We start from the raw sequence: 10467 nt of genomic DNA, 5'->3' as shown, positions 1-10467 counted from the left end.
TGAGAGAGGTGAGAGGGGAAGAGAGGGGTGAGAGGGGAAGAGAGGGTTGAGAGGGGAAGAGAGGGAGGAGGGGGAGAGAGGTGAGAGGGAGGAGGGTGAGAGAGGTGAGAGGAGAGAGAGAGAGGTTGAGAGGCAGGGAAGAGACAGTTGATCTGAAGGCCAGAAAGGGAGGTGAGAGGCAGGGGAGAGGGGTGAGCTGAAGGGGAGAGAGATGGGGTGTGAGAGAGAGGAGAATGGGTGAAAGGACGAGAGCAAGAGGACGATGGGGTGAGCTTGAAAAGAAAGGGGCAAGATGTGGAGGTATTGCACCTAATAGTCAAACATAAACAACATAATTAATATCCAGTATATCATACCACATCACACCCAAAACCATCCTTTGAGCGTCACTGTCTTCCACCAAAGTATAGTTTTACAAGTTAACGCGTATGAATGGCTTGAAGATCGAGAGTAATGATGATCATATTATGGTCCAGCTGCTGAGAAAACTGCAGGAAGATTTAAACACACAGACATTTGATTTATTGCTGGTTTCCCTGGTGGAGATGAAGACCCATGCCCCTATACTGATGAGGCTTGTTACCCTATCTATTTTAAATGGCCCGTTCCTGTACAGAGGACCAGTGAACAATTTGCCTGTAGCTATGTCTAAATAACTACATAGCACCCAAAGTAGAGCACACTAAAACTAGAACAGACCACAAACCATTAAACCTTAACCCCAACTCACCTCTCTCACTCAATGGCTTGTTCCCTTTCTCTCTTTCTCTCAGCCCATTCTTTCTCTCTCAACCCCTCTCTCTCTCCGTCTCCATCTCGCTCTCTCTTAATGTCTCTCTGTCCCCTCCCTCATCTCTATCTGCGTCTCTCTCCCCATCTCCTGCTGCCATCAGAGGCTGTTGCTGAATAACAACAGCTATGCGCTCATCACACACTATCTTTCACATACACACACATTACGAGTGATAGCTGGAAAGTGTGTTCTGCTGCCTTCAGAGAGTCAGTCTGTACCATACAGTGATGTGTAAATAAACTGTCACACAGATGTCAACGTACATACACAGATGTTGAGACAGAGCGAGAGAGAGAGAGGATAGGCTGGCTGATTTACAGTCTTATTTTCCCCCAGGCCTCATCTCTCCTTCCTTAATACAAACCCTAAACTGTCACACCCACAAACACACACAGTCTTGAATAACTGGCCTTCTGGAGACACACAATTCACAGTCCCATTCAAAAACCTATTTTCCCTAACCCGTAACCCGTAACCCGTAACCTTAAACCGAAAACCTAAACCTAACCCTAGATCCTAACCCTAACACTAATTCTAACCCTAACCCTAAACCCTAAAACCCCATAGAAATATAATTTGACCTTGTGGGGACCAACAAAATGTCTCCAGTTGGTCAAAAATCCCCCCCCCACACACACACACCCAGTGATGAAATATTAAAGTGCACGGGCCAGCAGGGAGACAACTACAATGTTGAAGGAGAGATAACACACTCACTGATCATACTAATGATGAACCATATGCAGTACAGCTGTGTGTGTGTGTGTGTGTGTGTGTGTGTGTGTGTGTGTGTGTGTGTGTGTGTGTGTGTGTGTGCGCGTGTGTGACGCTGTTCCTGCTTTCTATGTCTGCTCCTGGCAACAATCCTTATTTATTGATATCCTAGATGTTGATGACCTCCAGTGTACTAGCACTGTCCATAGGTAGGCTATAGGGATGAACACACAGCTCGCTGTAGTAGCATGGTGCATCAGCATGGTGATATACAGTGCATTCAGAAGGTATTCAGGCCCCTTTACTTTTTCCACATTTTGTTACGTCACAGCCTTAATCTAAAATTGTTTAAATCCATATTTTTCCTCATCAATCTACACACAATACCCCATAATGACAAAGCAAAAACAGGTTTCCATTGATCATCCTTGAGATGTTTCTATTGGAGTCCATCTGTTGTAAATTCAATTGATTGGACATGATTAGCAAAGGCACGCACCTGTCTATAAGGTCCCACAGTTGACAGTGCAAGTCAGAGCAAAAATCATGCCATGAGGACGAAGGAAATGTCCGTAGAGCTCCAAGACATGATTGTGTCGAGGCAGAGATCTGGAAAAGAGTACCAAAACATTTCTACAGCATTGAAGGTCCCCAAGAACACAGTGTCCTCCATCATTCTTAAATGGGAGAAGTTTGGAAAGACTCTTCTTAGAGCTGGCCACCCAGTCAAACTGAGCAATCGGAGGAGAAGGCCTTGGTCAGGGAGGTGACCAAGAACCTGATGGTCCCTGTGACAGAGTTCCTGTGTGGAGATGGGAGAACCTTCCAGAAGGACAACCATCTCTGCAGCACTCCACCAATCAGGCCTTTATGGTAGAGTGGCCAGACAGAAGCCACTCCTCAGTAAAAGGCACATGACAGCCCATTTGGAGTTTGCCAAAAGGCACCTAAAGGACTCAGACCATGAGAAACAAGATTCTCTGGTCTGTTGAAACCAAGATTGAACTCTTTGGCCTGAATGCCAAGCGTCAAATCTGTCGGAAACGTGGCACCATCCCTACGGTGAAGCATGGTGGTGAAAGCATCATGCTGTGGGGATGTTTTTCAGCGGCAGGGACTGGGAGACTAGTCAGGATTGAGGGAAAGATGAACGGAACAAAGTACAGAGAGATCCTTGATGAAAAGCTGCTCCAGAGTGCTCAGGACCTCAGACTGGGGCGAAGGTTTACCTTCCAACAGGTCAATGACCCTAAGAACACAGCCAAGACAACACAGGAGGGGCTTCAGGACAGGTCTCTGAATGTCCCAGACTTTAACCCCATCGTACATCTCTGGAGAGACCTGAAAATAGCTGTGTACTGACACTCCCCATCCAACCTGACAGAGCTGGAGAGGATCTGCAGAGAAGAATGGGAGAAACTCCCCAAATACAGGTGTGCCAAGCTTGTAGAGTCATACCCAAGAAGACTCGAGGCTGTAATCGCTGCAAAAAGGTGCTTCAACAAAGTGCTGAGTAAAGGGTCTGAATACTTATGTAAATGTCATAATGAAGTTTTTAGGTTCGTATAAATTAGTAAACATGTCTAAAATACTATTTTTGCGATGTCATTATGCGGTATTGTGTGCAGGTTGATGATTTATTTGTATTTTTAGCCATTTTAGAATAAGGCTGTAATGTAACAAAATGTGGAAAAAATCAAGGGGTCTGAATACTTTACGAAGGCACTGTTTACCTGTAGCTCACCATATTTGAGGTGATAATAACTGACTATCTAGGGTTCGGCATGAACACAATTACCTCCCACTCCACAGCTGAGTTGGAGAGAGAAGAGCAATGTTAATATGTATATGTAATTGGGAGTGGCTCTGTTGCAGAAGACGCCGTTGCTCTTTCAGTTCCATCATATCAGTTTTGCAGTGATATTATACTGCCATCTACAGGACGGATCTCTCATAGCAGGCTCTGGTTTATAAGGAGTGCACTGTCCTCTTGTGGCCAACTTTGAAAAGTTTAAACCATATGAGCTGAACATGACATTTTTATTATTTTTTTTTTAAAGTATTCTGCAAGCAATAATTTTCCATTTTAAATGATTCATCACTGACCCTAAGAAAGAACTGACAGAAGGACACACACAGAGTTAGAGATTCATTATGTTCTGGGCTGTGGACTGTGAATTTTGAAAAATCACTACAGTTGTATGACAATAGTCTTTATTTTAACTGCCTGAAAAATATGAATGTGTGGCAGTGTATAAAGATGTGTAAAGTTCTAATCTACAATTTTAAAGGCCCGATGCAGACGTTTTTATATAAATATTAAATTATTAGGTAACAATTAATTACCAGACTGTAATAGTTGTCCATTAAATGTTTTTAAAAAAAGAACTTAAATAGCTTTTTAGCAACCAAAAAAGATTCTCAAGCAAGAATTTTGCTAGGACTGTCTGGGAGTGGCATGAGTGGGGTGGGGGGGAACTGAAAACTAGCCTTTATTGGCAGAGAGGTTTGGAACTCGTTGTTATTGGTCTATTAACTCATTTACAACCTGAAACTCCACGTTTGCAAAACCTGCTGATTAGAAGGTCCTGTGTAGATTGTATTTTCAACCAGCAACTATCAGGAAATAGTTTTTTATCTCACACACTTGTACAGTGTTAGTTTCATCAGCTGTTTAACAATATGATACAAAACACAGGCAAAACTGAATTTTGAATGCACTGGGCCTTTAATAATTCTGTGATACTTGCAATTGTATTTTTATCTTCTCAGTAAGTGCACACTTTATTGACTTTGATGTTAATTATTTTTGATGTGGGGTGGGAAATTAGGCATATTATGGTGCTTACAAAAACTTTGACCAAGTCATGTAATGCATTGGTTGCGAAACCCACGCGGAAGTATGGCGCTGTGTTCTGTTGCTTTTATTCTTGCTTTTTTGCAATTAGCCAATTTAACACCCTTGTTTTTACCTGAAGGTAAGCATAACTCCCCTAATCTGTTTGTTGTTCATATCCCGCATCCCCTTTGGACGCACACATCGACGTGTGGAGGAAGAAACAAACTAAAAGTCAAGTGCAACAAGCCATGCAGTGGCACTGTAGATGAAAGCGGGTTTTGTGTGGACCGATAACTTCACAAATTATGTTTCTTATCTGGATCTGGGCAGTTGAACAGACTGTATTTAATAAGCCTAATGAAAAAAACAAAGATCATAATTAGGAAACCGAAATGAATAGCCTCACTTTAACCCGTCACTTTAACTATACATTCATGTACATACTACCTCAATTGGGCCGACCAACCAGTGCTCCCGCACATTGGCTAACCAGGCTATCTGCATTGTGTCCCGCCACCTACCAACCCCTCTTTTAAATAACGCTACTGTTACTCTCTGTTCATCATATATGCATAGTCACTTTAACCACATCTACATGTACATACTACCTCAATCAGCCTGACTAACCGGTGTCTGTATGTAGCCTCGCTACTTTTATAGCCTCGCTACTGTATATAGCCTGTCTTTAAACTGTTGTTTTATTTATTTACTTTCCTATTGTTCACCGAACACCTTTTTGCACTATTGGTTAGAGCCTGTAAGTAACCATTTCACTGTAAGGTCTGTTGTATTCGGCACACTTGACAAATAAACTTTGATTTGATTTATAGCGTATTACATTGCATAAGACATGCAGCAGTGAAACAACAGTGACACATGCTATAGCCTACAATGTTGCCATTGCACAAAAAAAGTGACCGTTTCAAACTTGTAACAATGTGACCATAAAAATCATAGGTCTAACTGATCATGTTTGTGTTTTATTCTTTTTTTATTTATTATTTTTAAAGAGGAATATCACTTCAAACAATGGATGTTACAGGTATGTAAAGGCTTCAATGTAAATCTGTCACGTGTTATTTTTTAGGAAAGCAGATGACATACAGTAGCCTACATACCAGAGTTACTGTACACACAGTCATCTTGTTCCTTCCTGTAAGAAATTAAAGCAGTAGGCCAAGACCTTCCTCAAGTGTATTTGCTTGTCAGTATGAGGTTGTCATCTTTAGTTGACTGCCTGCCTATACCTGTTTTTGTTATTACAGTATAATAAAGTCTATGCTCTGGAGGAGTACCACCATCGCCTGAACATCTTCACTGAGCATAAGAGGAGAATCCACTATCATAATGCAGGGAAGCACACGTTCTCAAGTAGGCTATGCATTTATTTATTTTCAACTATTTGTCCATTTCTTCCTGTTTTCCCAGTCACAACTTAACTCCCAATGTAGTCATAATATAGCTTTATATATGCACAAGTATATCTTACAACTCTTGTAACTTTCCTTTTCCCAGTGGGACTGAATCAGTTTTCTGACATGAGGTTTGCAGAGTTTAGGAAGTCTTTCCTCCTGACTGAACCTCAGGTACAGCTGTGAAATGTAATTACTAAAATGTGATCCTGTAGTTAACCCCAATTATAAGTCTACGAGCTTCCCTGATATAAGATAGCCTAATCAATAGTAATTGTTCTTCCATTTATCTTCATCAGAACTGCTCTGCCACCAAAGGGAGTCACATCAGCAGCCATGGGCCATATCCTGGTTCTGTGGACTGGAGAGAGAAGGGAAACTATGTGTCACCTGTCAAATATCAGGTACTACGTTTCCCTCATAGGCTAAATATACTGAGTGTACAAAACATTAAGAACACCTTCCTAATATTGAGTTGCAACCCCCCTGTTTTGCTCTCAGAACAGCCTCAATTCATCTGGGCATGGACTCTACAAGGTGTCGAAAGCATTCCACAGGGATGGTGGCCCATGTTGACTCCAATGCTTTCCACAGTTGTGTCAAGCTTGCTGGATGTCCTTTGGGTGGTGGACCATTCTTGATACACACGGGAAACTGTTGAGCGTGAAACAAACTGCTCCTGGCACCTAATACCATACCCCGTTCAAAGGAACTTAAATCTTTTGTCTTGCCAATTCACCTTCCGAATGGCACACACACACACAATCCATGTCTCAAGGCTTAAAAATCCATGTTTAACATCTCTCCTGCCCTTTATCTACACTGATTGAAGTGAATTTTACAAGTGACATCAATAAGGGATCAAAGTTTTGACCTGGATTCACCTGGTCAGTCTGTCATGGAAAGAGCAGGTGTTCATAATGTTTTCTACTCAGTGTATATTCACAACAACATGACCAAGTCATTTTCTTATGGATTGGCTGATTGCGGGCGAGTGAAAAAGATAAAAGACGCTGTACATTTATGACTGTGCTGTGTTGATATCATGTTGAGTGAATGTGCTATTGTTGTGTCCTAAGGGTCATTGTGGAAGCTGCTGGACCTTCTCCACTACCGGCTGTCTTGAGTCTGTTACCGCTATAGCTACTGGAAAACTCCCACTTCTGGTGAGAACTAGCCCTATTTCTCTTGTATTTTCTACAGTTTCACACTATGTTTCACACTGTTTTTGGCAGTCAACCTACTATGTTCCTCTGTATGGTTTCATATGAAGCAGTACAATAGAAAGAATGGGTTACTGTAGTTGAATTGGTTGTTGAATGGTTGTTGGTAATAGCCTTATCTGTGAGTTATCATTCTATATTTTCCAGTCTGAGCAGCAACTGGTGGACTGTGCTCAAGACTTCAACAATCATGGATGTATGGGGTTGGTAGCCTACAGTACCATCTTAAAATCACATGAGCTTATCACTCCTGCCCTGCATGTGACTTCTATGCCTCCTGATACATAATGTAGCTATCTGTCTACAAAAACATCATTCAGATACTGTAATGTATTGGTTTCAGGGGACTCCCAAGCCAGGCGTTTGAGTATGTTAAATACAACAACGGACTCATGACCGAAGATGACTATCCTTACATGGGACATGTATGTATTTATAAATTGTTCTTAGTATAAAAAAGGAAAATGTTAATAACCCAAGTAACAGTGTTAAACTAGTATTTAATCCTTATGACTCACTTGTTTGGATTACTCACTATATACTTCTTTATCCCAATTACTTTTTTTAGGATGGCTCTTGCAATTTCAAGCCCGAGTTGGCAGCTGCCTTCGTGAAAGATGTTGTCAATATAACAAGTGTGAGAGACTAAAACTAAACGTTTTACAACCTCTGCATCTGTTCTAAACATTGTTTTCTTGGTCAGCAATTGGTATGTTGTTCTGTCTTCCCCCCTACAAAGATGGTGTGTACAGCAGGTGAGAGTAAGCCCAGTACACTCCGTTGTTCCTTATCACTCCCACTTGACAATACATGTTGGGTAGCAGGATTAAAGTGCTTTGTGGGAATTGAATTGTGAACCTACAAATGTTATCAAATAATGTGTGGAAGGTAGAAGACTGTACTTATGAGCCGAGCCATACAATGTTGCAGTAGAAGACTGTACTTATGAGCCGAGCCATACAATGTTGCAGTAGAAGACTTTCATGAGCTGTAAAGCTCCTTGCCGTTCACATAAGGTATACAAACTGCACATTTGACCCTCTATTACAATGAATTAACATGTCCTCCATGTGTTTTATAAAGTATTCTTTGTTTGTATTAGCACTACGTGTAAGAACACTACAGACAATGTGAACCATGCTGTACTGGCAGTGGGATATGGTGAAAAGAATAGCACTCCATATTGGATTGTGAAAAACTCCTGGGGCACCAACTGGGGAATGGATGGGTAAATAGATAAAAAATATTCAGTGCTGTTGAACTACCTTTTTTTACTAATGATAACTATATAGATGCTTCATGAACACAGATCAGCTATTGAACACCCAGACATTGTAGGACAGGTATACTGCAAGATACCTGTCTGACTATCTCCTTTTAGGGTGAAATTATACTGAACAAAAGTATAAACACAACATGCAACAATGTCTATGTTTTTACTGAGTTACAGTTCATAGTAAGAAATAAGTCAATTGAAATATATTCATTAGGCCCTAATCTATGGATTTCACATGACTGGGCAAGGGTGCAGCCTTGGAGGGCATAGGTCACCCATTTGGCAGCCAGGCGCACCCAGCCAATCATAATGTTACAGACAGATATACATTACATAGACATTACTGCAGTTAGCATGCCAATTGTACGCTCCATCAAAACTATTACACTGAACAAAAATTCACAATTTTAAAAGTGGCCTTTTATTGTCCCCAGCACAAGGTGCACCTGTATAATGATCATGCTGTTTAATCATTTTCTTGATATGCCACACTTGTCAGGTGAATGGATTATCTTGGCAAATGAGAAATTCTCACGAACAGGGATATAAACAAATTTGTGCACAGAATTTGAGAGAAATAAGCTTTTTGTGCATATGGAACATTTCTGGGATTTTTTACTTCATCTTATGAAACACGGGATCAACACTTTACATGATAAGTTTATTTATTTATTTATTAATTATTATTTTTTTAACCCCTTTTTCTCCCCAATTTCGTGGTATCCAATTGGTAGTTACAGTCTTGTCTCATCACTGCAACTCCCGTACGGACTCGGGAGAGGCGAAGGTTGAGAGCCGCGAGAACCCAACCAAGCCGCACTGCTTCTTGACACAATGCCCACTTAACCCGGAAGCCAGCTGCACAAATGTGTCGGAGGAAACACCATACACCTGGCGACCATGTCAGCGTGCACTGCTCCAAGGCCCGCCACAGGAGTCACTAGTGCGCGATGGGACAAGGACATCCCTGCCGGCCAAACCCTCCCCTAACCCGGACGACGCTGGGCCAACTGTGCGCCGCCCCATGGGTCTCCCGTTCGCTGCCAGCTGTGACAGAGCCTGGACTCGAACCCAGAATCTCTAGATGCGTTTGTATTTTTGCTCAGTGTAATAGTTTTGAGGGAACATGCAATTGGCATGCTGACTGCAAGAATGTCCACCAGAGCTGTTGCCAGAGAATTGAATGTTCATTTCGCTATCATAAACCGCATCCATCATCATTTTAGAGAATTTGGCAGACAACTGCCACACAACTGCAGACTACGTGTATGGTGTTGTGTGGGCGGTTTGCTGATGTCAACGTGAACAGAGTGCCCCATGGTGACAGTAGGGTTATGGTATGGGCAGGCTTAAGCTACGGACAACAAATACTATTGAATTTTATCAATGGTAATTTGAATGCACAGAAATACCGTGACGAGATCCTGAGGCCCATTCATCCGCCTCCACCAACTCATGTTTCAGCATGATAATGCATGACCATGTCGCAGGGATCTGTACACAATTCCTGGAAAATGTCCCAGTTCTTCCATGGCCTGCATACTCACCAGACATGTCAACAATTGAGCTGTTTGGGATGCTCTGGATCGACGTGTACGACAGCTTGTTCCAGTTCCCACCAATATCCAGCAACTTCACACAGCCATTGTAGAGGAGTGGGACAACATTCCACAGGCCACAATCAACATCCTGATCAACTCTATGCGAATGAGATGTGTCGCGCTGCATGATGCAAATGTTGGTCACACCAGATACCAGATTTCTGATCCACACCCCTACTTTTTTTTTTGGTATCTGTGACCTACAGATGCATATCTGTACTCCCAGTCATGTGAAATCCATAGATTAGGGCCTAATGAATGTATTTGAAGTTGATTGATTTCCATATGAGTTTTTGAAAATGTTGTATGTTGTGTTTATATTTGTTTGGTATAGCTTACAAAATATATTTTGTTTTGTATTTCCTCCTCAGATATTTCCTAATAGAACGAGGGAGGAACATGTGTGGACTGGCAGCCTGCTCCTCTTATCCTCTCCCCCCGGTGTGATGTAACGGGAATTTAGAAGAGAGGAAGAGAACGCCGCAGTCCGAGTCTTCAGCTACAGTATGAGAACTCAGGAAAAACAGGATACATTTTCTCATTCAAAGGACAGGAGTGAGCATCTGTTATTTGCATGGACATGTTTTTAAGAACTGTAGTTATACTGTT

The 10467-nt window shown here is 41.8% G+C and overlaps 1 pseudogene; it reads left to right on the top strand.

The window, feature by feature from the left end:
• The first annotated feature begins 4396 nt into the window (after positions 1-4396).
• LOC110506125 lies at positions 4397-10467 on the top strand (annotated as a pseudogene).

The sequence above is a fragment of the Oncorhynchus mykiss genome, chromosome 6 (assembly GCF_013265735.2).
Source record: "Oncorhynchus mykiss isolate Arlee chromosome 6, USDA_OmykA_1.1, whole genome shotgun sequence".
NCBI classification, from domain to species: Eukaryota; Metazoa; Chordata; class Actinopteri; order Salmoniformes; family Salmonidae; genus Oncorhynchus; species Oncorhynchus mykiss.
The sequence above is the reverse complement of the archived record's forward strand: the minus strand, read 5'-3'. Positions and strand labels throughout refer to the sequence as shown.